This window comes from Macaca fascicularis, chromosome 4, assembly GCF_037993035.2.
Source record: "Macaca fascicularis isolate 582-1 chromosome 4, T2T-MFA8v1.1".
NCBI lineage: Eukaryota > Metazoa > Chordata > Mammalia > Primates > Cercopithecidae > Macaca > Macaca fascicularis.
In genome coordinates, this window is record NC_088378.1 from 54,751,640 (window position 1) to 54,777,679 (window position 26,040).

Consider the following 26,040-nt stretch of genomic DNA (forward strand, 5'->3'; position numbering starts at 1 on the left):
TCTATACTCAAAGTTAAGGGAATTAGACTCTACTTCTTAAAGGGAGGAGTATAAAAGAATTATAGAAATATTTTTAAATTACAGTAGGTGCCAAGCACCCTTGATATTCTAAAGTGAGGTCCTAGACCTCATTTGCAACTTGTATGAGAAATAAGGTAGAAAGGTCTGGAGACGTATCTGAAGTTAGTTTTTGTGTTGTCTGAATCCTCACAACACAGGGAAAGGGATTAGTGCATTTGCCCCCACTCCGCTGCTTAAGCCCATGTGAGAGGGGTTTGAAGGAAACTCTTGAGAGAGTCTGGCCTGTATGTTCTGGTATATGGAGAACATATGGACTAAATTGTGAGAGATATCTGAAAAGTCAAAAGGCGAGAGGTCATGTGCACAAGCCCCACATAGCAGAATGAGAGGCATTAAAGAGCAAGGTTCTTCTCACCTCAACAGGGAAAAAGACTGAGATTTTCAGAAGTGTGAACACAGTGAGGAGTTGACTTGACACAATCTGGAAAAAAGACTCACTCATGGGAAATGCCTGGAGCCACAATATGACCCTGTCTTAGTCAGCTTGGGCGGCTATAACAAAATACCACATAGACTGTGTGGCTTGAACCACAGAAATTTATTTCTCCCAGTTCTAGATGCTGAGAAATCAAGATGATAGAGGTGCCAGCAGATCGGACGTCTGGTGAGGACCTGCTTTCTGGTTTTCAGATGGCCATCTTTTCATTGCATCCTCACACAGTGGAGAGCAGAGAGGGACAGCAAGGAGGCAAACTCTCTTGTGTCTACTTCTTTTACCTCTCTATTCATTTGACTTCATTCACATTTTATTTTTTCCAGCTTTACTGAGTTATCATTGGCAAACACTGTATATATTTAAAGTGTACAACGTGATGTTTTGATATACATGTACATTGCCAAGTGTATTAGTCCATTCTCTCATTGCTATAAAGAAATAACTGAGACTGGGTAATTTACATAAAAAAAGAAGTTTAATTGACTCATGATTCTGCAGGCTGTACAGGAAGCATGGCGGCTTTTGCTGCTGGGGAAGCCTCAGGAAACTTCCAGTCATGATGGAAGGCAAAGGGGGAGCAAGGCACCTCACATGGCAGGAGCAGGAGCAAGAGAGAGATGGGGGTGGGAAGTGCTGCACTTTTAAACAACCAGATCTCATGACAACTCATTCACGTCTGATATGGTTTGGCTGTGTCTCCACTCAAATATCACCTTGAATTGTAATAATCCCCACATATCAAGAGTGGGGCTGGGTAGACTAATTGAATCATGGGGGCAGTTTCCCCCATACTATTCTCATGATGATGAATAAATCTCATAAGATCAGATGGTTTTATAAATGAAAGTTTCCCAGGACAAGCTCTCTGGCCTACTGCCATGTAAGACGTGACTTTGCTCTTCCCTCATCATCTTCTGCCATCATTGTGAGACCTCCCCAGCCATGTGGAACTGTGGGTCCATTAAACCTCTTTCCTTTATAAATTACCCAGTCTCTGAAATGTCTTTATTAGCAGCATGAGAACGAACTAATACATCACCACAAGAACAGCACCAAGGGGATGGTGCTAAATCATTCATGAGAATCTGCCCCCATGATCCAATTACCTCCCATCAGGCTCTACCTCCAACATTGGGGACTACAATTCGACATGAGGTTTGGTGGGGACACAGATCCAAACCACATCACCAAGTGATTGTCACAATGAAGTGAATTAACATGTCCATCACCTCTCTTGGTTACCTTTTTAAAATTTGTGATGAAAATACTTAAGATCTATTCTCCTAGAAAATTTCAATTTTACCTTAACTATAGTCACCATGGTATATATTAGGCCTCTAGAACTTATTCATCTTATAACTGAAAAAATTTGTAGTTATTAACAGACATCTTCCTATTTCCTTCAGACCCCCAGCATTCCTGGTAACCACCTTCTGCTTTGTGTTTCTGTGAGTTTGACTTTTTTAGATTCAATGTATGAACAACACCATAGAGTTTTTCTCTTTCTGTATCTTTTACTTAACATACTAGAGAGAGAGAGAGAGAGAGAGAGAGAGAGAGAGAGGGAGCATGCACATTTTCTTCAGTGATTCATTCATCCATCTCTTTTATAAGGGCACTAATCCCATTCACGAGGACTCTACCTTCATGACCTAATTCCTTCCCAAAAGCCCTACCTGCAAATACAATCATACTGGGGAGACTTAGGCTTCCATATATGATTCTGGGGGAACATAGACATGTAGTTCACAGCAGCTGCTAAGAGATGGGTGGAGTACTGTGAGTCCAATGGCTGAGCTGGGCGTCACACCCAACTGCCAGATGACAGGCAATACACCTTTCCCACTTCCAAGGAGCTGCTGGTCAAGGACCACCAAAGATTCACAACTAACATCCCATAGGAGAGCTTTGACCATCTAGCTGGCTAGAGGGCACCAGTACTGGATGACATGTGTACCAGCCTCTAACCCTTCACTCTTTCTCCAGATTCATCTGTCACTCTGGACCTAATTCAAGAGGAATTTTTAAAAAGTAACCAGCAAGTTAGGAAAGATGTGTAACCAGGAAGTAGGGAGAAAGCTAACTGTGCTTTCAACATCCCCTGGGTCTCTTGGGCCTGGTTAGGCCAATGCTAGAGGAAGGAAGATGCTTCGCATCATATGAGCATTCATAATTTGTATTATAACAATGGAGGAATTATGTAATAATTAGGCTGAACCAAGCTAGTAATCTTTGGCAAATTAAAGGACATGTGTGAGTATCACCAGAAGTCTCCTGCCTCCCCCAGGGTAGAAAAATAACTCTCCCAGAACTTTGGCTTTTAGCTGACAACTCCAAAGCAGTAAGCAAACCAGCTGCATTTGAAATATTAGCTAGGGAGAGATTTGAATCTTTAGAATTATAAAGCAAACCTTTGTGTAGTGGGCAATAAGATACATTTCTTTGTGCCAGCTTTGGAGAGAAACTCTGTTACTAATTCTATTTTGAATATGGAGACTCTAACAATAAAGAAAGAAACCATATTAGTTGTTTGTGAAAATTGATGAGCTGAAACCCTGGAGATACAATTCCTTGAGAGCCAACCTAGTCCTACCCTGTGACTGATTTTTCTTCTGGGCATGACTTAACCACTTGGCTTCAGCCATATCCTGGCCCAGATGGTTGCCGCCTCTCACTGTATGAATCTTATACCAATTTGCAAACTCATTGAATTTGCATTCTGTCTGTGATGGTTAATATTTGAGTGTCAACTTGATTGGACTGAAGGATGCAAAGTTCCTGGGTGTGTCTGTAAGGGTGTTGCCAAAGGAAATTAACATTTGAGTCAGTGCACTGGGAGAGGCTGACCCACCCTCAATCTGGGTGGGCACTGTCAAATGAGCTGCCAGCGCAGTTAGGATAAAAGTAGACAGAGGAACATGGAAGGACTTGACTTACCGAGTCTTCCGGCCTTCATCTTTCTCCCATGCTGGATGCTTTCTGCCCTCGAACATCAGACTCCAGGTTCTTCAGCTTTTGGACTGTTGGACTTATACCAGTGGTTTGCCAGGGGCTCTCAGGCCTTCAGCCACAGACTGAAGGCTATACTGTCAGCTTCCCTACTTTTGAGGTTTGGGGACTTGGACTGGCTTCCTTGTTCCTCAGCTTGCAGATGGCCTATTGTGGGACTTCATCTTGTGATCATGTGAGTCAATACTCCTTAATAAACTCCCTTTCATATATACATCTATCCTATTATTCCTGTCCCTCTAGAGAACCCTGACTAATACACTGTCCTTAATTTTTCTGTTGGTTCCCTTCTTGCTTACACTTATTTTAGAAGCCAGTCCCTTCCTGTATACTTGGAGAAACAGAAACTTTTCAGAAAAAGTCTGAGAAAGATATTATTTCTGGTCTCAAAGAGTTCATCTTCTAGTTAGGGTGAGAGACTGGACTTGTCTAGACTTCTCACATATGTATTCTTGTTCCTGAGCCTCTTCGGTGGGTTTGTGTCCTACCTTCTCCAAGTACATGGCAACTTGGTCTCTGCCTCGGTCACCCCAGGGCACTCTGAGTTCCATATGCTCTGTGTGCACAGCAGGGGCCTCTGTGGGCCTGACTCCCTGAAACACAGGCAACACTGCCATCCTCTTCTTAGTCAGTTACATGAGTTCAACTACTTCCTCACTGTCTGCCTCCTCCCTGTCCTGCTGCCTTCCAAAGGGAGAATTTTACCAGACCAATTCCAACAATAAACACAGGTCCCTTTGAGGCCTTTTCCTATCAATGTTAGATACTAGCCCATCCCCTTCAGCCTATCCACTGAGTGGTCCACCTCTAGTTTGGTGACTGCTATTATTGTGTGGCTCACTTTTAGTTAGTAATTAATTATCACAATTTTTTCCATATTTGTCATAAATGATTATTCATCTGTTTTTGCCCTTCCCAGTCTTCATTCACTCATTTATCTATTCACTCACTCATGCATTCATTGAACATTAATGAACTCCTACTTTGTTTAAGGTCACACCCTACAAGCTGGGGAGACAGAGATGCAGGCAGTGGTTCTCAATCTTGGCTGACGATTTTAGTCATCTGAGAATCTTAAAAAAAAAACAAAAACAAAAAACAGATGCAGTGCCCTGGCCCCATCTCCAGAGATTCCAAATGAATGAATCTGGGGCAGTGCCTGAGCATCAGTGATTTTTATTTAATTTTATTTATTTATTTATTTATTCATTTATTCATTTATTTATTTTTGAGACAAGGCTCGCTCTTGTTCCCCAGGCTGGAGTGCAATGGTGTGATCTTGGCTCACTGCAACTTCTGCCTCCCAGGTCGAAGTGATTCTCTTGCCTCAGTCTCCTGAGTAACTGAGATTACAGGCGCCTGCCACTACGCTTGGCTAATTTTTGTATTTTTAGTAGAGACAGCGTTTCACCACATTGGCCAGGCTGGTCTCAAACTCCTGACCCCAGGTGATCCACTCGCCTCGACCTCCCAAAGTGCTGGGATTACAAGCGTGAGCCACCACGCCCAGCCAGCATCCGTGATTTTTAAAAGCTCCTTGGGTGATTCAAAAGTGCAGCTGAGATTGAGAACCATGAGAAGATGAGGTTTAAAGGCATGGCTTTCCTGAACACTTCAGAGGGACTGCTCTTACGCGAGCCTCCCAACAGGCCTGATCCCTTGGCCTGCACAGGACTGACAGCCCTTCCATCTCTGCTCATCCCCATTGACCACAAACTTAGCCGCTGCTCAGGCGAGAGATGTGGCACATCTGACTCAAACTGAGCAAAGAGAAGACGGTAGCATGACTAACTTTCTCTCAGCTGAACAAGAATGGTTCCACCTTTGTCTAGGGAGCATGCATGGTGGTTTGAGAAACTGTGAGGCTGCTGCCCACCCCAGCTCAGGAGTCCTAACGCTTGGGCAGAGAAGATTTTGAGGCAGGTCTGAATATCTCTAAAATTTGTATGGCAAGGTGAGGGTAACAGCTTACACTTCAAGAGAGGCCGATGCAATTTTAGAGATGTGACAGGCAGTTTGCTGGGATGTTTAATTAGTAAGTAGAAAAGAAGGAAATTTAGGACATCCCAGCCTTCTCCGGGTCTTTCTGCTTCTGTGACAGGATGTAGAGTTAAAAGCATGAGAAGACTGCAAGTCCTGCCCCTTCACAATCCTCCACGCACTGAGAAATCCTATCTGGTCCCTTCTCTGCCTGGTCAGACTGAGGCCTGGCCTCTCCCTCCTGCAGGTGTACGACTGGAGCCCGTGTGAACAAACTGCTGAGAATCAGCCCTTCCTTCCATGGAAATCATATATTGGCTGGGGCTCCAGGGTATGCTTTGTGCTCCGATGGTAAGGTTCCTTTCTTTTCCTTCTCTGTAGAAAATTTCCCTCTCATGGTGGCACAGGGAGAAAATAACGTCCTAAAAGTGGAGACAGCCTGGGGCAAGGAGATGGCTGCGAAGGCGCCATTTCTCTATGTGTCCAGCAGGGGGCGCCGATGACAAGCGCGCGAGCTGCGAGGCCGCACAGACTCTTATGCAATGATGAGGGCGCAGGCTCCGGGGCCAGGGATGCTGACGCAGGCCTGAGTCCGGAAAAGACCCGCACATCTGGGGCCCAAGTGGCCCATTTCCCTAAAGGGGAGCACAGACTCTCAGGAATCGTCATCCTTCCCATGAAATCCTGGAAACTGCTTAGTTGAGTTTGTGGTTGACTTGCCGCTGCGTGCGCTGGCAGCTGCCTGTGAACCCAGTGACTCTGGTTCAGTGCTCCTATTTGTTTTCCAAAAGGGGTTGCCCTGATTTTTGGTGTTGTTTTTTAAGACTAAATAATAATAGTCATCATAGGCACCCTTTCCTGAACAGCCCCTCTATGTCTTCCCAGTGCTACGGGTTTGATGCTCATTGTGTCTGTTCCCCTGCTGTGCGTTTCATCCTCTCATCCTGCAGCAGGGAGCCCCACCAGTGCCTCCCATCAGACCTCCCTGCTGTGCTCAGTGCAACTTGCTTTTAAAAGGGAGCCAGGGAGAAAGGGACGGAAGGAGGGAAGAGGAGAGGACACCAATCCCTTCCCAGATTCATTGTCCCTATCAAAGCGAGAGAAAGCTTGTGTTTAGAGAATGAACAGGAAACGATGTTATTTGATTGTCTTAAATCAGTTTCAGCTTGCTGTTATTTTACTGTTTAAGGCTTCTGTTTGTTGTGTTTTGTTTTGTTTTCAATTTCCCTCAAATGCATCAGTGATCTCTAGAATATTTCTGTATTCTAGAGAAGATGTGTGCTTAACAGGGAGAGAAAAGGTAGAATGGGATTCTTTCTGGTAGGAAAATAAGGCTGCTTTTTAAATGCCTTTGCTTTCTTAATTTTGTATAACAAAATTATACAAGAAAAATTATGAAATTATTTTTAAAAGAATTATAAGAATTCAAAACGAGGCTCCCTTCACTGAAGACATATTTACTCAAAAATCTGGAAAATATAGATCTAGAAGAAAAAGCATAAACATTTACAATCTCTAAGCCAAGCAATAATTATCATTTAATTTAGTATATCAAGTAAGGATCTTTTTCTAACATGCTATATGCTATACTAGAAAGTGTTATAGTATTATACATAGATTAACAATCTATTGTTTTCTTAAAATATTTTGATAATTTTAAATATTTGCATGGTATTTATTATATGTCATATAAATGTAACAAAATATATTCAGTTAATTTAATAAGGATGGATATTAAAGCTATTTTCACTATTTTTTCTATTTTTCTATTGTAAACATCACTAGGATAACTTTTACATACATTTCTATTTCCTTGGGAAAAATCCCTAGAAGAAAAATTGAAAATCAATGGATATTTAAAGCTACTCAGCATGTATTTGCAAATGTTATTCCAGAAGCACTGAGCCAATTTGCGTTTTCACCAATGGTTAGGAGCCAATACCAATAGAGTTCCTTTTCATGTGCTTTGACAATGTTATAGGTTGCAAATAGTATTTTACTGTTGTTCTAATTTGTATTCCTGTGTCTTTTTCTCTTGAATTTTTCAGACTCCTTTAAGGATCTTTTCAAAGGTCTCCAATTTTGATACAAGCAACAAAGAATACAAGTAACAGCTAAAGAAACCAGGGAACTGTAGCAGCAGAGTGTAGCATTGAAAATATTTAAGACTTGATAAAACAATGTCCCTTGCATAGACCGATGATTTTATAGGCACTCCCATCCTGCAGTGGACTGTTTGTGTTCTCCGAAAATCCATACGCTGAAATCTAATCTCCAATGTGATGGTATCAGGAGGTAAGGCTGGGAAGTAATTAGATCACAAGAGTGGAGCCCCCATGCATGGGATTAGTGCCTTCTAAAAGAGGCCCCCCAGTGCTTCCTTGCCAGCTACTGGCTGAGGACACAGTGAGAAGACAGCTGTCTATGAACCAGGAAGTGAGCCCTCACCTGACATCAATTCTGCCAGCACCTTCATTTTAAACTTCCCAGCCTCCAGATCCGTGAGAAATAACTTTCTGTTGTTTATAAGCCACCCAATGTATGCTTTTTTTGTTTTTGCTTTTGTTTTTTTAATAGCAGCCTGAATAGACTTACAACCAAGAAAATTAGAGAGGAGATCCAAGTTGGATTAGTCTTCAATTTGATTACTCAATTATGATGACTAAAAGACCTACCATGCTCTGAAAGTCTGAGCACCAGAATTCTGGTGATATTTTTTTCCCAAGGTAGCCTAACATAAGGCAAGATTGTAGCATGAAGGAAGGGGATGACTTTTGAGAAGGCTTTCTTTACCTTGGACAGAAACCCAGGAAGGGGGTTGTGGATACAGGTGCGCACATGTCACCTTGTGGTGTGCATATGTGTGTGCTCTTGGGAATGTCATCCCTCTTTATTTTAACTGCATGTGAAAGCAGCAGGAACCTGTGCTAGAAATCAGGGACAATTAGAAGATAGCTGTGCTTTGGGGAAGCAAGTCAATTGACTGAAAAACAATTTGTCAAATTTCTAATTTGTGAAATTGTAAGGGTATTTAGAAGGTTTTCTTTTCATCTTCACCCTATACTTTCCCTGTCCTTGTCTCTGAAGTTGGCCCCGACTATTTTGTTACAGGGGCAGGGTCATGTTCAGAAGCAGGGGTAAGAATTAAACTAAAACATAAGCAAAAACCCTCAATGAGTCAGTAAATTGGTCATTCATCAAGTTAATTTTAACAAATTGGCCTTCAACAAATTGGCCTGGAGCCCTACTTTTGGCACCTTCTTCTGGAAATGTCTTCTTTTGCTTTTTCAGTCCTTTTCTGTTCAACGTTGTACTTCATCTAGACCTTGAGATTGTACCATTCACGATTATAATCTCAACATTCATCACTTGCCTTGGGAGGTACAGACTTAACTGTTGGCTGGCTAAATGTTTATGTGGAATCTTAGTGGACTTGTAACACTGTTTAATGAAACACTCAAAACATTCAAAGTCTAAAAGGGAACAGAGATTTGGAAATAACTTCCATTACCTGTTCCTACCTGTCCTCCAGCTTCATTCACGGTCATAGGGCCTTAGTTTTTGGACAGAGAGCACCACCATTTTTGGCCATGAATTCTCTTTTTCCACAGCCCATTTATACCCATCTGGTCACCACCTGCCAAGAAAAGTAAATAACAATCACTGCTTCCTCCACTGGCTTCTGTCCCTGGGGTGAATGGCCAGGAGTTTGAGCCACTGCTGGACAAGAGCCGTTGATTGCTTGAAGGCTGGCAAGAACAGCAGAACCCTCATAGTGACCTGGCCTCTGTGGGAGAGACAAAGAGATGAGCAGACGTGTCGCACTCAGGTTAACTTCCTGCCAATTTCTCATGAATTTTCCTAAAATAAAAGTGCATTTTCTTCTCAGCCTGATTACATTTCACTAGCACAGCTTTGGTAGATGCTGAACTCTAGAGAGGATTAAAGGTGATGGGAATGGTAAGGATGGTGAATCTAGGATTAAAATTGCCCTGCCACACATTGGGTCAGAGCAAATATTTGTGAAGCTTGAGTTATTTGCACTGTGTCATTATGGTTTCTGTATGGGAAATGCCAAGTTGTACTTCGATGTGCAGGGAGATAAAAATATATTTACAAACACAGGGTGTTACGTGTTAAATGGTAAGGTGCCAGAAAACTAAAACTTGACCAGTACAAGGATGTTGTCCGAGGTGGTGTGGGAAGTAAAATTGTGAATCAGGTGCTGAAATGATTAAAGAAGAGGGAACGTAAACCCGGGAGGCGGAGCTTGCAGTGAGCTGAGATCCGGCCACTGCACTCCAGCCTGGGCGACAAAGCGAGACTCCGTCTCAAAAAAAAAAAAAAAAAAGAAGAGGGAAGACTGAGCTAACGACAGTGTGCATTAATTAATGGAAATGTATGGCCTGAAATGGAAAAGAGGAGATGTAGTTGAGTAACAAGTGCAACATCCTTTCATCTATCACACTGGAAATCCAGCAAAATCTGAGACCAAGTGACTATTTAAAGTCAACTCTATAGAACTCCAGAGCTGGGGATGATTTGTCTGCAGGAACAAACCAGCTTTGCTCTGAGCTAAGAGTGAAAACATATTAAATATGTAGTCTTTTAAAGAATCATATTGCTGTATCATCTATACATATATATATACACACACACACAATTCGTATATGTAATTATTAAAGCAGATCATAACATAATAAATAAATATCAAATTATTCATGTTCCTCTTTTGAGTCTTATCCTGCAGAAGGAACATTTTCACACTTTAAAAAAGGCGGCATCATCTCTGATCTATGAACCATTCTATTTCAAATACATCTTAGTTACAATTTGGCCTATTGCTTGGTGGGAAAGGCCTTTCCATATTTCACTCACTGCAGAGCAATCCAGCTTTCCTGTAATACTCATGTGATGTTTATATCCATCTTTTGAAATGTAGGGGCTATTAGATCAGAAATATTCCACGAAGAAGGGAGCAAAGATTCATGTCACTGACAACTGGAGAAGAAACAGAGAAAGGGTAATAATATCATGGGACAGAATGGAGTCCCTTCCAGATCTTTGGAGGGCTAGCACCATATCCTTCCCAATCATTTATAGCAAGGCTAACTAAGGTCCTGAAGAGTGGGCACCTTCAGTCTGAGGCCATGAGATACTACCCTGATATAGACCAAACTGGGCTTAGTTTCCCTCTGGAATCACCAGAATAGCTGCACTGGTTATACTGTGTCATTTCAGAATGCTCACCTCAACCCTCAGCCCATTTGTTTGCTGACATAATAATTCTTTTTCTTTTTTTCTTTTCTTTTTTTTTTTTTTTTTTTTTTTTTTAGAAAAATAAATCTTTGTACTGCAGTTAGAAATAAAGCTTAAAGAAAAATCACTGGGATTGGTGATATGTTGCTTTAAGTTAAAAAATGGCTCTGCAAGGTGGGTATCCAAACCTTTGCAGCTGTTCTCCATGCCAGAAGAACAATTCAAGAGCAGCACATCATGGGCAGCTCCCAGGAAAGGGAGGAGAGAGGCTTGAGGCACCAAACCCATCCAAGCACTCAGCACTTGCAAAGGCCCTGGCCTCCTTTACTATCCAAACACCTTACACTTCCTAGGAATTCGATTCACATGGATTAAAGCCCAATTTACTAAAACTAGTTATTTAGCATTAATAATTTGAGTCTTTAAGTTTTAGCTGGTGAAGGACTATATTAGTTTTTACTTGAAAATCAAGTTTTCTTTTTCTTTCAAATCAAGTACTCATGATGTGTGAAAAATGGCATGCCTCCTGCAAGAGTTACGAGTTATGTGCCTAAACTGGAAGGATCACCTCATTGCAGAATTAGGGGATCATCCAGTGGGAAGGGAGTTTCAAGGTCATTTAGTTCAGCCTCCCAGTGATACAGAAATTCTCTTTGCAGCATCCCTGTCAGGCGGCCGTCAAGCTTCTACTAGTGTATTCATTCACACCTGGTCTGTCTAAAACCTTGAGAACAGCCCGTTGTACAGTTCCATAGCTCCAATTGAAGAAAAAGTGTTTTTATTTTCAGTAAACATATACTGTTGTATAACTTTGGTTGATTGGTTCTCATGTAGCAACCCAGAAAACACTGAGCTCCCTCTGACACCCATGCCCTTTGACTGAAAGTCAGCCATAAAATAGAGCACCGGAATAACTTTCCAGAGTCTCAGATTTGCCCCTTCGCTCCACTGCAAGTCAAATGTGTCACTTGTGTTTCAATTCAATCAGCCTTTTCCTAAGGGTTTCACTGTTTCTGTTCCTGTGAGTTTCTTTTTTAAAGATCTGCATTTGTATATTTCAAGTGGAATTTTTTTTTTTTTTTTTTTTTTTTTTTTTTGGCAAACTACAACATTTTATTTTAAATTGAGAGATCTGGTTTTATTTTTATTTTCATTTCGGAACATTTCAAACACACAAGAGTAGATATAATATAGTAATGAATGCCTTAGTATTTATCACCCAGTGTAAATATATCAAATTGTGGTCAATCTTATTTCATCATTACCCTCACCCCGTCTTTCTCCTCCCTGGATTGTTTCGAAGCAAATCCCAGATACCATATAATGTCAGCTATACCTTCTCATACGAACCTGGGAGCAAATTCTCCAAACAACAGAATCGACGGAAGACATTTGGGGGACCTAGCCCTTATAGTGGGTGCTAGAGTTATAAAAGTGAATAAAATTGTGTCACCTTTCGGTCTTTTTGGAAAACACTACCCCCCATGTGTCTGTAAAAATTGACTCTTGTTTTTGCACTGACACTTCCTTTTTTGGCCAAAATCTTTCTAAAAATAGACAACAAGCCCCCTCCTGCTGCCCATTTCTTAAACTGTCCTCTTATGAAGGTGAGCTAGGATTGTACAATTAGAATGCTTTGAGAATTTCGTCCCTTTTGAGCTATCTGTACTTTTCAAAGCCTCTACTCATGCTATTGGACCTATCTTTTCCTCTAACAATTAAAAAAAGTCTCTATATTGTGTTATTCTCTGTCTTTTCATCCCAGTTTGCTATGATTAACGTGGTTACCATATTCCCAGGTTCTTCCCATTCATTTACCTTTAGCATTTTATTTCATCTTGGCATTTCTTCCCAGTTGCTCAGACTTCACTTCACAATAGTAATTTTCTTTTTCTTTTTTTGTACCTTCTGAAAGGGGTGTCTAATGACAAAGTCAGTCGATAATTGCCCAGAAGACCTGCATTCACCAGAAAGAGTCTTTCTGCTGCTATTCAGAAGATCAAATTTTAAGCTCAGCATGAACCATGATCCAGTTACACTGTCTACACACACACGAGCAGAGAAAAACCACCATAGTGTGCATGAGGGAAAGATCAGACCATACAATCATTATGTGATAATGTATTAATAATAGATGGTATAATGAACCAAAAATGAGCTTGGCAACACTCCCAGGTACTTTTTACAAAATAATTTCCATAACCTGCTTTGCCTATGAAGAAGGGAACACATTATCCCACAATAACCTGGGGGTGGAATGATTAGCGTGGGTCCAGGACGCAGCCCGGGGACTCTGTGCTTGGCACTACACCTTTCCAGACAACGTCCTTGGCCTCTCCCCTACCACAGCATGTGTAGCTGTGTGTGGGACGGAGGCTAAAAGCCTGGTTATGCTCCACAGAATGAATTCTTATGTCCATGAGCTCTTCCCAGAAAACATGCAGGGAGTCTCTGCCAGCTGCAGAAGTTCAACTCCTGGGAAGAGGGGATGCATTTCTGTGTTTTATTTAAATGGTGTAGCATGAGTGTGCAGAGCCAACAGTATGAGAACTGGTGGTCCTGACGTATGTCTTGGCTTCATCATCCTGTGATATGGTCCTGAGGCTGACCAGGGGATGGAGCTGACCTTCAGAGCCCCAAATTTGGCATGAGGCACAGCCAATATATGGGACAAAGGTCAAAATGTATGTGACCTTGGTCACAAAAGATAACCTGGGACTTGTCTGTCACTGCAGATCCTGCACGCTACAACATAGCAGTGTTTAGTGCCTGTTTAGGTTGTAGGGGTCATCAGGTCTTCAGGTCTTCTAAGGAGTCACAGCATATATAGCTACATTTTCTGAATATAAATATATGTATTAAATGAAATGACATAGCACAGGTCATGGAGAGCATAAAAGAACTGTGTTTGGAGATTCTTGAGTATTCTGGTCTGGGTATCAGAAACTTGATACAGTTTGCAACACACCCAGGAGGAAGGATCATTCAGGCATTTGGATTAAGTTGCATTGCTGACATGAAAAGCACAGTTAAAATGAAATGGATCTATTCAATGAGAAGTTCAAAACTTTAGTTGGTTTGCAGAGTGTTTTTGTCTAGCTACATGTATCATCGATTTAATATTTCAATGTTTCAAGTTCATTTCCATGAATGAGATTTCATTTACCCCCACATACTCACTTAACTTACTGAGTGGTTCTAAGTTATGAACAAACACAGCCACCAAACAGGTGATTATTTAAGAAAGAACAGAGAAAACCTATCAGTTACATCTTTAGTTATCTTAGACTTTTAGGCAGAGTCTCTAGAAAGTGCTGAGCAGAGGCTTAACATGGGAGTGAAGAAAACCAACTTGTTTATCCACCTCTAAGTCACAAAGGCCATTCTGCACACAGCACTGAACTTCTGGGAATAGAAAAGCCACTTTGCAAGTTAGCAGGTGAGGTCAGAGTAGACGCATATTCTCTGGGCACATAAATTAGCCAAGGAAGAGACGACACCCCAAATCATCTTCATGGGGCCTAAACCATAGAGCAGAAAAAGCAAATGCACGTTTAGATGTAACATACTTGCCAAAATGATTGGACTTTTATTACATTTCCCCTGTGACCTTAATTACCTTGTATATATTTATCTTCTAACTGGACAACATGATATTCGTGGATACGTGCTACTCACACATAGGTGTCTGTTAACACTCAAACTGAACCACTCTAAAGGGGTGTCATTTGTGAAGTCCAGGGAAAACCGTCATAAAGGCAGCTGTTAACTCCTAGGTCACAGGCAGGCTTATCTGCACGAAAGAAATGCTCATGTTACAAAGGGGTCCTTTCTGTCATTTTTGTTTGAAAACAGTCTCCTCTAAAATATGCCAATATCTGTGGAAAAGGAGCAAGAATTCCCCTCCAGAGGCTGCTCTCTGGAGAGTCACAGAGATCCTCGTATTTCTCCCATTGTATTCTTCCCAGACTGCCCATTTCAACGCAGCATTGACCAACACATTTCAAGTCCACGAGCACCTCCAAATATTGAATTAGAGAATCTCACAATAAATCCACAGATTAATCGAACTAATAATATTCATAGGCAGCCAGGATGGGTCACGTTTTTCAGCTTGTAGTTTAAATAAAATCACATCTCTTTCTCTTGTATGCCTCCCCTCTCAATTAATTTTTCAGTTCCCACAGTTTGGTTTTTAGAAAAATATCCAGTATAACCTTATTCAGGTTCCTTCTTACTGCCTTGTCCAAGAACACTATGAACTTATTCATTCCAAAGGGTTCATTCTGTACAAGAACACTAGGCAGCCGGTTGGAGAGAGAAAAAACTTGAAAATCTGGTCAATGCACTAGTTACTGATGCTGACACCAGGCTCTACTGCTAGAAACTGGATCTGCAGAATCTGAACCAGCCCTCCCTGGCTAACACTCAAAGGCTTTTGGTTGCACCAAAGTCACCAGGGCAATTGACCCCATTCCTTCTTGTAGGTTTCTCCTTGGGAGACTTGGTTTCCATTCTTGCCAAGAGATCTTTAAGTCATCCAGATATAAACTATCCTAACTTCAAACACAAAGTTCAGTCCTCAGTTCCTTGCTTCCTGGAAACCCCAAGGATTCCACACCAATTTTTTTTTTTTTTTCCGGGCACAAAGAGGGAAGCCTTCAAGTAGCAGAAGGTGCCGGTCTACTCTTTTCCCAGAACAGTTAAGTGTCTCTTCAACCTACCTAGGTATCACCAAGCTTTGGATCACCCTATGCAGAATCAAGAATCCCCACTCCAGAAAACCTCATCATAGAAGACAGCACACTTGGAAAGGATCCTGCTCCACTCAATGCCCAGTGACACCTGGCATTCTTTTGCTTTGCACACATTTCTTACAGTGAAGGGTGGAAATATCTCTGGATCATGTCTTTGCTCTAGTCTCTGTTCCTATGTTGTGACCTGAGTAAAATTCTTTATTTTCTCCATTAAGAGTAGACTAGGAATTTTCTAACTTAACAGTTTAATAGATCAGAAGTTTTTGCCGGGCGCGGTGGCTCAAGCCTGTAATCCCAGCACTTTGGGAGGCCGAGACGGGCGGATCACGAGGTCGGGAGATCGAGACCATCCTGGCTAACACGGTGAAACCCCGTCTCTACTAAAAAAATACAAAAAACTAGCCGGGCGAGGTGGTGGGCGCCTGTAGTCCCAGCTACTTAGGAGGCTGAGGCAGGAGAATGGCGTAAACTCCGGCGGCGGAGCTTGCAGTGAGCTGAGATCCGGCCACTGCACTCCAGCCTGGGCGACAGAGCGAGACTCCGTCTCAAAAAAAAAAAAAAAAAAAAAAAAAAAAAAAAAAAAAAAAGAAGTTTTAAAAGATTTTCTTTAGCCTAGGAATCCTTTTTATTCCCTAAGTTTTACAAGTATGAACTTTTACTATCATATTCTCGGGTGTTCCTGAGCCATAACCTTACTTTCTAAAATCAAATTTTATTTATTTTTTAAATTTTATTTTAGGTTCAGGGGTACATATGCAGGTTTGTTATATAGGTAAACTGTGTCACAGAGGTTTATTGTACAGATTATTTTGTCACCCACATACTAAACCCAGTACACAACAGTTATTTTTTTCTGATCTTCTCCCTCCACCCATCCCCCATCCTCACATAGGCCCCAGTGTCTGTTGTTCCCCTCTTTGTGTCCCTGTGTTCTCACCATTTAGCTCCCACTTAGAAGTGAGAACATGCAGTATTTAGTTTTCTGTTCCTGCATCAGTTTGCTAAGGACTATGGCCTTCAGCTCCATTCATGTTCCTGTAAAGCACATAATCTCATTCTTCCTGAAGCCAAATTTTAACATATGACACACAACACCCAATTTTTCTTAGTAGAGAACTTAATCCAATCAATCCCATTTAAATCTTATAAAATTTGTTGATGTCTCTATCACACCAGGTTGAAAAATCAAGCACACTGAAGGCTACTTACCATTTTCTACTTCCTCATTGTGAGAGGAATTTTGTAAAATTAGAGGGAGTATCTTAGAGGGGAGGTACGATGCCTTATGATTTTATATTTGTATCCCTATTCTAGCAAATGTTCTGGAGTTCGTTTATAGAACCAGCTTCCCCTCTGCACACACCTGTCTAGTTCCCATCTCATCTGTTGCGACTTTGAATGCTTCTTCTAGAAGACCAATTGCCCAGGCCTGTAGCCCCCATTGGCCCAAGGGTAAACAGACATGGGCCTGCCCCACTCACTGTCTGTATGGCTTTGGCAATTCATCTAATCTCTCTGAGTTTTGGTTTCCTCACTAGTAAAATAAAGAAATAAAATGGTCTCAAATCTTCTCCCACTTTTGGAATTATACATCTGATTAATTATGAACACTCAGATTCTTGGATTCTTCCGAGTCCTTTAAAGCAACCTCTATTACTCCCTGCAAGTAAATATTAGACAATCTCAACCGCTATCATTTCTGCAATTTACATGCAGTTCAAGTAGCCCTAGTATACTGGGCTTGCTATCACTTATTGTAATCTGTTGCAGTGATCTTTGGACATAAAAGTTTTGTCTGTTTCATTCTAAAATCAACCACATGAGGTATTGCAGAGCCACAGGGTAAGAACCTGGATATGAGAATGGAACAGCACTGGAAGTGAGCCAAGCACGATTTGTATACTCATTCCAGCTCTGAAATGGACTAAACACCCCGGTTTCATCACTCCCAACTCCTGTGCCTCATTCTGATCACCTGCAAAGTGGACATAACAGTGCATTCACTACATCCCTCAGAAGATGGTTGTGAAGTACTTAATTCCAGACCAGTCACCAGGTGCCACAGCCAGAAGGTCACCCCCATTCCAGAAAACTCTTCATTCCTGGTAGGGAGTTCTGACATCACAGAAGACTTTGAAATCCTTTTTTCTTTACCACAGCTTACTTTGTGGCTTAATCCCTTGCCTACCTTACAACACATTCTCTAGCATCTAGTTGATATAAATATATATTTACATTTGCATATATATTGTATGCATATATTTTACCTAGCACTTATCTATGCTTTGCCAATTTGATCTGATGCATACATATTTTACCCAGCACATAGTATAAAATGTAAGTCTATTATTTTTATTATTACTGAAATTACTTTTAGCATCTTTACACTTTTGTTTATGCCATCGGCTCCTCCTTGAGGTCCTTTATCTTCAATGCATAATTATTCAGCAAAAATCCACACATCTTTTGTGGAAAAAAGTAAAAGCGTTTGAGCTCCTGTGTTCACATAACTCTTGTAGCAGTTTTCACATTTACTTTTATTGTGGCTATTTTCTCATGTATTATTTTTCTTATTATACCTATGCCCCTGGGGATCAGCACACTGTATATGTTTATACAGTCCCAAAGCAACTAGCATGTAACATTTCCCATATGGAACTCAATAAATACTCAATACATTATTGATAAAGACTTAATGAAAACAGACCCAAGAGCCCAGAAATTATTTCTTGGCTGTGTAGCTTGCTTGATTTGAACTTGCCATGTGGTTTAGACAGGGCAGAGGGTATTTTCCGATCTGCCCAAAGTGGGCTTCATTATGTACCTGATGTCATTAAATCCATAGCCTCTCTGCCCGAGAGTCCTTTCCATTTCTGAGTGTGTCTGTTAGGCTGAAAGCAAAAGTCTTGATAATAGGATTAGACATTTTAATAGCCCCTAGAGAAATAAAAGCACTTCATGAAGGTTATTTCTTTCTGAATAAAAGCAGCCTATCCATATAACAGCAAGAACATGTATAGTAATTAGAAAATATTCTGTTTCCCTGAAATCATAGTACTGATAAATGACATTTATTGAGTTTCTATCTTATGCCACATATCAGATGTGTTATCTTGTTTAAGCTTCACTACTGTGTGGTAGGAATCATTATTATTTGCATTTTACAGATGAGAAACTGTAATTGAAAGGTGCCAAGTAAGTTGCTCAAGGTTCACAACTAGCAAGTGATAAAAAAATTTGGCCATCACCAGAGCTCTCTATCTAGAAAAACATGTTTGGAAAATTTCAGATCAAGATGGCTTCCCTATTCTGGGACTCTCCACCTTTGTTCTCTAGGATTTCTGAATACAAATAGCCAGGAGGTTTCATAGTCACTGTGCAACCTCTGCTGAGTTTTGTTTTGTTTTTGAGATGGGGTCTGACTCTGTTGACCAGGCTGGAGTTCAGTTGCATGATCATGGCTCACTGCACTGAACCTCCTAGGCTCAAGTGATCCTTCCACCTCAACCTCCCAAGTAGCTGGGACCACAGGTGTGTGCCAACATGCCCAGCTACTTTTGAATTTGTGGAGATGTGGTCTCACTATGTTATCCAGGCTGGTCGCAAACTCCTGGGCTCAAGCAATCCTCCTGCTTCAGCCTCCCAGAGTGCTGGGATTATAGGTGTGAGCCATCACACTCTCTGCTCAGTTCTTAAATCTTGATATCTTTTCTCTCTCTTCTCGTCTCTCCTCTTTTCTTTTCTCTTTTCTCTCTCTGCGTCCCTCTCTCTCTCTCTCTTTGAAAAAAAATAATAAACTTGGCTCCCAACAATTGTCATCAGTGGTTGCTAGAGAGGCTTTCCCAATACTCAGAAAAAACCCATCCCTGTGGCTTTTTGTCAGGGACTTTCTATGCATGACTCAGGCCTCATCAGCAGTAAAAATTCAAGCAGTAAGGGTGTCTGCTGCCAAGCTGTACTGCCCCTTGGAGGATCAGGGGCTGGGCTTGCTGTTCTGCCCTTCTCAGTGCTTGAGGTTTCGCTGTCCTTCATGACAACAAAATTATGTCACTTTCACCTGCCAGGACAGGCACCAAAAAACCCATTGGTAAAACCCCTTCCCAACAAGAGAAGCCAAGGGGCAGCAGCTAGTCAAGCCAGGTGCAGGAGAGCAGAGAATGAGTGGGGGGTGCATTGGAGTGGGGTGCATTGGAGGGGGATACACTGGAGGGGGATGCATTGGAGGGGGATACATTGGAGGGGGATGCATTGGAGGAGGTGGCACCTGGGTAGGTGTTGCAGGGAACAAGCCCCTTCTTCCAATCATGAGGAATTTCCCTTTTTGTGAAAGGGAAGTTCAGAATAGGAATTCCTATCAATGACAAGGCCATGTAAGCGGCACAGAAAACGTAAGTAGTTGTTGAGCCACTTACATGGCCCAACACGTGACTGAGTAACTCTTTTTTTGAGATGGAGTCTCACTCTGTTGCCCAGGCTGGAGCACAGTGGCACAATCTCGGCTTACTGCAACCACTGCCTCCCAGATTTAAGCAATTCTCCTGCCTCAGTCTCCTGAGTAGCTGGGATTACAGGCACGCACCACCTTGCCCAGCTAATTTTTGTATTTTGGGTAGAGATGGGGTTTCACTCTCTTGGTCAGGCTGGTCTCAAACTCCTGACCTCAAGTTATCCAGCCAGCTTGGCTTCCCAAAGTGCCAGGATTACAGTTGTGAGCCACTGCACCCTGCCGACTGAGTGACTCTTAAGCTATTGCAGCAGGAAAAGCTGCCCCTTCTCCTTCTATCACCTACCCTTGCCCTGAGCAGCTGAGGGTTGAATGCAGTGTGTCTACTCTCCAAGTCTCTCCAACGTAGATTACTTGTATTACAATTTTTTTTTACTATTACTTAACAGCTTCATCTGTTATAAACCATAACAGATGCAAATTTTTGTATATTTTATGCATTTTATGGACATTGGCAGCAATGGGCATTTTCTTGTTTATGCCACTCTCAATCAGTTATTGTTTTCTGGGTTTTCTCCCCCTTACTCTAGTTCCAAGACAGATACTCCTTTCTTCTGAGAACACAGGCAAAGCACACAATATTGATCTGATTGCAGCACAGAATCCTCCCGAAATCCTGAAAGCCAATTACCTCATACTGCACAGTACAGTAAATTCTAGGATAGCCTTAGAAAGGGAGTCAGTCAAGTGGTTTATAAGAAAAGAAACTATAAAAAGAGTGTTCTTCAGATTCTTCCCCTGCTATAATCCAGTCAGGTCATATTTTATCGGTACTCATTATCCAGGCAGACAGTGATAACTGTGGAAACCATGGAAACATATTATGGCCAAATTGATGCTGCTTCGAAACGCCAGTGACTCACGCTGTGGAACACTAACCATGATCCATTAAGGCGCTTCCTGGACTTTTGTCAAGAGGGCCTTCCACGTGTGCATTCTAGGTGCAAGTGCAGCCACACCTCACTTGGAGAGTGATGGGGCTCTCCAAAATAAAAGGCAACTCATCAGACTTTTCCCAGAATGAATAAGAAGATATCACAAATTGCACATCATCCTGGATCAGTTTTAATCCAATGATTCCATTAGGTTATAAGGCATATTTGAATACTCCTAAGTATTTAAGACACAGTGTGCACTCCCTAGCACACTCTCTCTCTCCTCTTCTTTAAACCTAATTATTTGCCTCCACATTTTAAAACTTCAAATAAGAATATGCATTGTCATTGTAACTATGCTCATGAAAATGTCAGATTTCCATACTCTACATCTGATAAAAATAAATACATCAGAGTGGATCATTACATTTTGTTAAAGTTCCAAAGCTATGAACACTTAAGGCCACATCCCACTTCAGAGAATGCCACAAAGACAGGTTAGATTAAGGATGCCTCTTTTATTTATAATCTTGAACACAAATCATTTACTAACATATGAGATTAAAGTATATAGCATTGAAGAGATAGAAATTTTCATAACGTAAACATTAATGATAGTTTTAACTTTTTTCTTTTTTCAGAATAAATTATGTAATGTGTTCAGTAATATAAGTGGAGTGGAAATTTTTTAAATTATCAAAGTTTATCAAAAATTATCAAGTATTTATCAGCCATGTACAAGGTGTTTCTTATTCATGTTTTGCCATCTCAGTTGATGGCAAGGCTAGAATTGTGAAGTCTTGGCTAATGTACCAGTCCCTCTGAATATTTTGATCCTATTTTGTCTTGTCATCTTCTAAAACTTAGCAATCATTTATGATTGCAGCAAATCAATAATCAGAAGACTGAATTTTCTGACGTTAGCCCTGATATGAGGCAGAAGTTTCAATCATGCTTGTATAAGCATAGTTGAAATGGAATAAACTGTAATTTTTTATTTTTGTATTTTAATAGCATCTTTTTAAAATAGTTACAAAAGGAATGTATGTTCAGTGCAGATAATTTTTAAAACAGAAAAACTACAAAAGAAGCAAGGGTTACCTATGATCCAGCACTAATGCATAATCATCATTTATATTTTGCTATGTGCCCTTCTACTATTTTTGTTTGTTGGTTTTTGGTTTATTTGTACACTGTTTTAAAGAAATAGTATTGTACTCTCACAACTTGCATTTTATTATTTGGCTCTATATTGCGAATATTGTCTCTTATCAGTATGTAAGTATTTTCTGTATCACTTTCAGTGACTAGATCTGATGCTGTAGTAGATACGTAAGAACTTTTATAATCACACTTAGATTCCTTTGAATTGTCCCTTTTATAGGCTGTGCTGAAAGGAGCATCCTTTTATGTTGAACTTTGGCCCCATCTTTATTTACTTAGAATACATCCCTACAACTGCTTTATACAGGAATATAAGGCCTAGGAACATCTGTTTTCAAATTTTCCTTTACAAGTTTAATTTACTCAGCACCGTATGAAAGTTCTCAATGGCCAAGTGTAGTATCTCATACCTGTGATCCCAGCATGAGGTCCGGAATTGGAGACCAGCCTGGTCAACATGATGAAATCCCATCTCTATTATCTCTACTAAGAGTATAAAAGTTAGCCAGGCATGGTGGCATGTGCCTAGATACTTGGGAGGCTGAGACAGGAGAATCACTTGAACCTGCGAGGTGGTGGTTGCAGTGAGCAGAGATCCTGCCACTGCACTCCAGTCTGGGCAACAGAGCAAGACTCCATCTCACAAAAAATTAAAAAAAGAAAGTTCTCAATATCTCACTCCAGCCAACCTGGGGAATTATGAATCATTTTAGCTCTATCAATTTGATACATGGTAAGAGAATCTCACTGTTTTAATTTGCATGTATTTGTTACTAATGATCTTTAACATTTTTCATAAGATAGTTTAAAAAATCATCTGTATTAATTGCCTGTTCATTGCCTTTCCTTTTTCAAAATATGTACGTATCTACTTTTCCCTGTTGATTTGTAGAATCCTTCCACTCATTTGACACTTTGCCTGACACATTTTCCCCAGTTTGTGACTTGTCCTTTAGTTCTGAGAATCTTGTGTTATTGAGGTTCAGAAACACTCATTTTAGCTCACCAAATCTCTTTTGTTTACCTTTATAATTTCTATTTTTCATTTTATTTTCCCAAAGCCTTCCTGGACCCAAGATATTTGTTCCTATTTTCTCAAAGTTTTCTTATTGTTTTATTTGCATTTAATTTTTAAATCAATTTCTAATTAATTTTAGTGTATAGTAAAAGACTACTCCCTAGCATATTTTCCGTCACAGTGCACATAGAAAAATACACGTTTTCATGGCACTCTGGGGTAAACAAATGAGGCTGTTCACAGCCAGGGTTTATCAGTCACCTGGGCAACTGAGATGATCACATCCTAGCTCATCTGTAACCAAGTCCCAGCAAGCCACTGTGCTGTGGCACTTGCAGTATGAGGCAAGTGAAGACGTGACCTTTTGAAATATAAGTAACCAACCATCTAAGTTATTGAACACTTTTATTGCTTCCCCCACTTATTTGAAATGTAATTTTATTCATGTAATTAAAACTTCTATACATGGGTATTTTCCTAGTATTTCTACCCTGTTTCATTGATCCGAATGTCCATCCTGACACTAATACCACACTGTTTCATGTTTTATAGATTTTTAACATGTTCTTATCTTTGATAATGCAAGTGTCATCTTACTTTTGTTCAAAAACTTTAATTCCTACCAGTTTATTCTTTCAGATAAATTTTAGAAAATTTCTCAAAAATTCAAATGTTTGAAGATTTGAGATTGCATTAAACGTAAACATCACTTTAACATCAACAGAATATTGACATCAACAGAATATTTTTGTTTTTCCACTTGGAATGCACTTATTCAAATCATCCATGTGCCTCTCAATGAAGTTTAGAAGTTTCCTCCATACAGGTAAATACTTCTTTTCAGGTAATTCCTACATATTTGTCATATTTGTTGCTATTTTTAATGCTATATTTTTCCTATTATATTTTCTATATGATTATTATTTACAATTTTCTATATGATTATTGGCTTAAAAACTATAAATATTTCATTTTTATGAAATATTTCATTTCCAGACAGCTATCAGACCATAAAATTTGTTTGTCATATTCTGTCTGTAAAGACACTAACTATGGAGGAAAATATTGCTCTGTTACTGTCTTGGAATGTGCAGTATAAACAGAAAGAATAATTCCTAATTATTTGAGTGGCTCCTTATTTTTTAAAAATACATTTGTATAAGGGAATACTTTTGGAAGAGTCACAGAACATTCTCTGAATTTTCTCAATTTGATTTTAGCTGTCACATCTAAAAAGTTTACTAAGATGCATTCTTTGAAAACAAAGGTATATTCAGCATACTTTCTAATTTACGGGCATTTTGGTTTTTAATAAACCTCTGTCAAATTTCCCCTAGTTACTTCCACATTCAATCATAATTTTACCAATGATGTTTGCGATGGCAGTGAAGAGATACGATTAGTCAAATGAATGGCTCTCGTAAGCAAATCTTTTCCTACAGTAGTACCAAAGTTTAAAAAAATGAAAGACTTTAATGGAACATTTTAAAGCATAAAACCAAATCCTCAAATTGGAACACAAATGAGAAGAAATATTATTTTTTCTCCCAAAAGTGTACCTAAAGAGAGAGGCAGTGATAAGAGGGTAGTGAAATGCTTTCACCATCTTGCAGAGCACTGAATACTTTCCATGCCTGCAGACAGTATGTTTTGGAGAAGGGGGGATAAATCAGCAGATCTCTGATTTTGGGGGGGACTAAACTAAGCAGATATTTAAACCCGTAACACTCAGCTATTTCAGATGCATGAAAACTGCTCTTTGGCTTTATTGAATTGCTGGTTAATACATAGGAACTAAATTAGGTCTATAATTTCAGATGCCCTTTGTTAATGACTCATTTTTCTGTCAATAAAATTGACAACAGAGAGCAGCACAGTTGCTTTGTCCAACTCTGATCTGCCCTGTTGAGTCATGTGACACAGCCAAGTCTGCCAGATAGAGGCTGTCACTCTCCCCTGGAGTTTTCATGGAAATAAGGTTAGAGAAACGTGGCCTGTGCAAGCCCAGGGAGGTTTTTAACAGACATAAGGGATGGCATCAATCATTTCAGAAGGTCTTCCATATGGCACTTTTATTGATAGTGCAGACTTTATTTGTGTATTCAAAGATAAAGTAAGTCCTTTTTTCCGTTAAAAGTCATCTCCTTTGGCATGAGGCTTTCTCTGCTGACCTCAGAGCCCCCTAAATGATTTAGATAGCTTATCTCACCCCCAATCCTGTGAATAGAGAAGAATTTCTAAAATGAAATAGGGAAGCTAGGTTTGACCACAAATTTAAGTCACGGAAAGAATTTGCAAAACGCAGAATGTGTTCATCACAAGGGAAAATTTTTAATAATTCTTTTCAAAGGAAAAAAATGAATAAGCCTCACCTTTATTCTTTATTCATTTTCCCTCATTGATGTCAATCTAGTCATTTATTGGCAAATGTGCCCAAAATGTACTCAAGAATATTTGGACATTTAATGACACTAACAAGGACAGATACATAAGCTTGCCAAAGGAATCATGTAAGTGATATGCTGAATAAAAGCCACGTTGGTGATAGTCCACTTCACACACACACATGCGCACGTGCACACACACACACACGCATTCCTCCACTTTTAGATAAGAAAAATGAGGAGGCTCAAAGGAAACTACAGGAGGTCAAATGTTAATGTGTCAACTGTCACTAAGATAGAAATTATTAGTATATTTTAAAGCATTGTTTAAAATTTTTAATTAATTTAATTACTCACTAAATTTAAAATAAAATGAGATACTTTGAAAACTGATTCTGGCTGTTCGATGAAACAAATATCAGTGACCCTTAAACATGATAAAATGTTCATTCTCATTCAAAGTAAAAGAGAGAAAAAGTAAAACATTGAGATAACATTACACATGGATAAAAATGGCAATGACTTTTTAAAAAGTTAACATGTTTATTGATCAGGGTTTGGAAAAACTGTCAC

At 40.1% G+C, this 26,040-nt stretch overlaps 1 long non-coding RNA gene across 3 annotated transcripts in view; it reads right to left on the reverse strand.

Annotated features, from left to right (window-relative positions):
* Positions 1-26,040, reverse strand: part of LOC102116371 (uncharacterized) — a 321,221-nt gene that overhangs the window by 23,746 nt on the left and 271,435 nt on the right. For all 3 annotated transcript variants that reach the window (XR_010586275.2, XR_012433517.1, XR_010586276.2), the window contains exon 2: positions 9,018-9,143. This is a non-coding gene — a long non-coding RNA (uncharacterized lncRNA). The remainder of the gene's footprint in view (positions 1-9,017; positions 9,144-26,040) is intronic.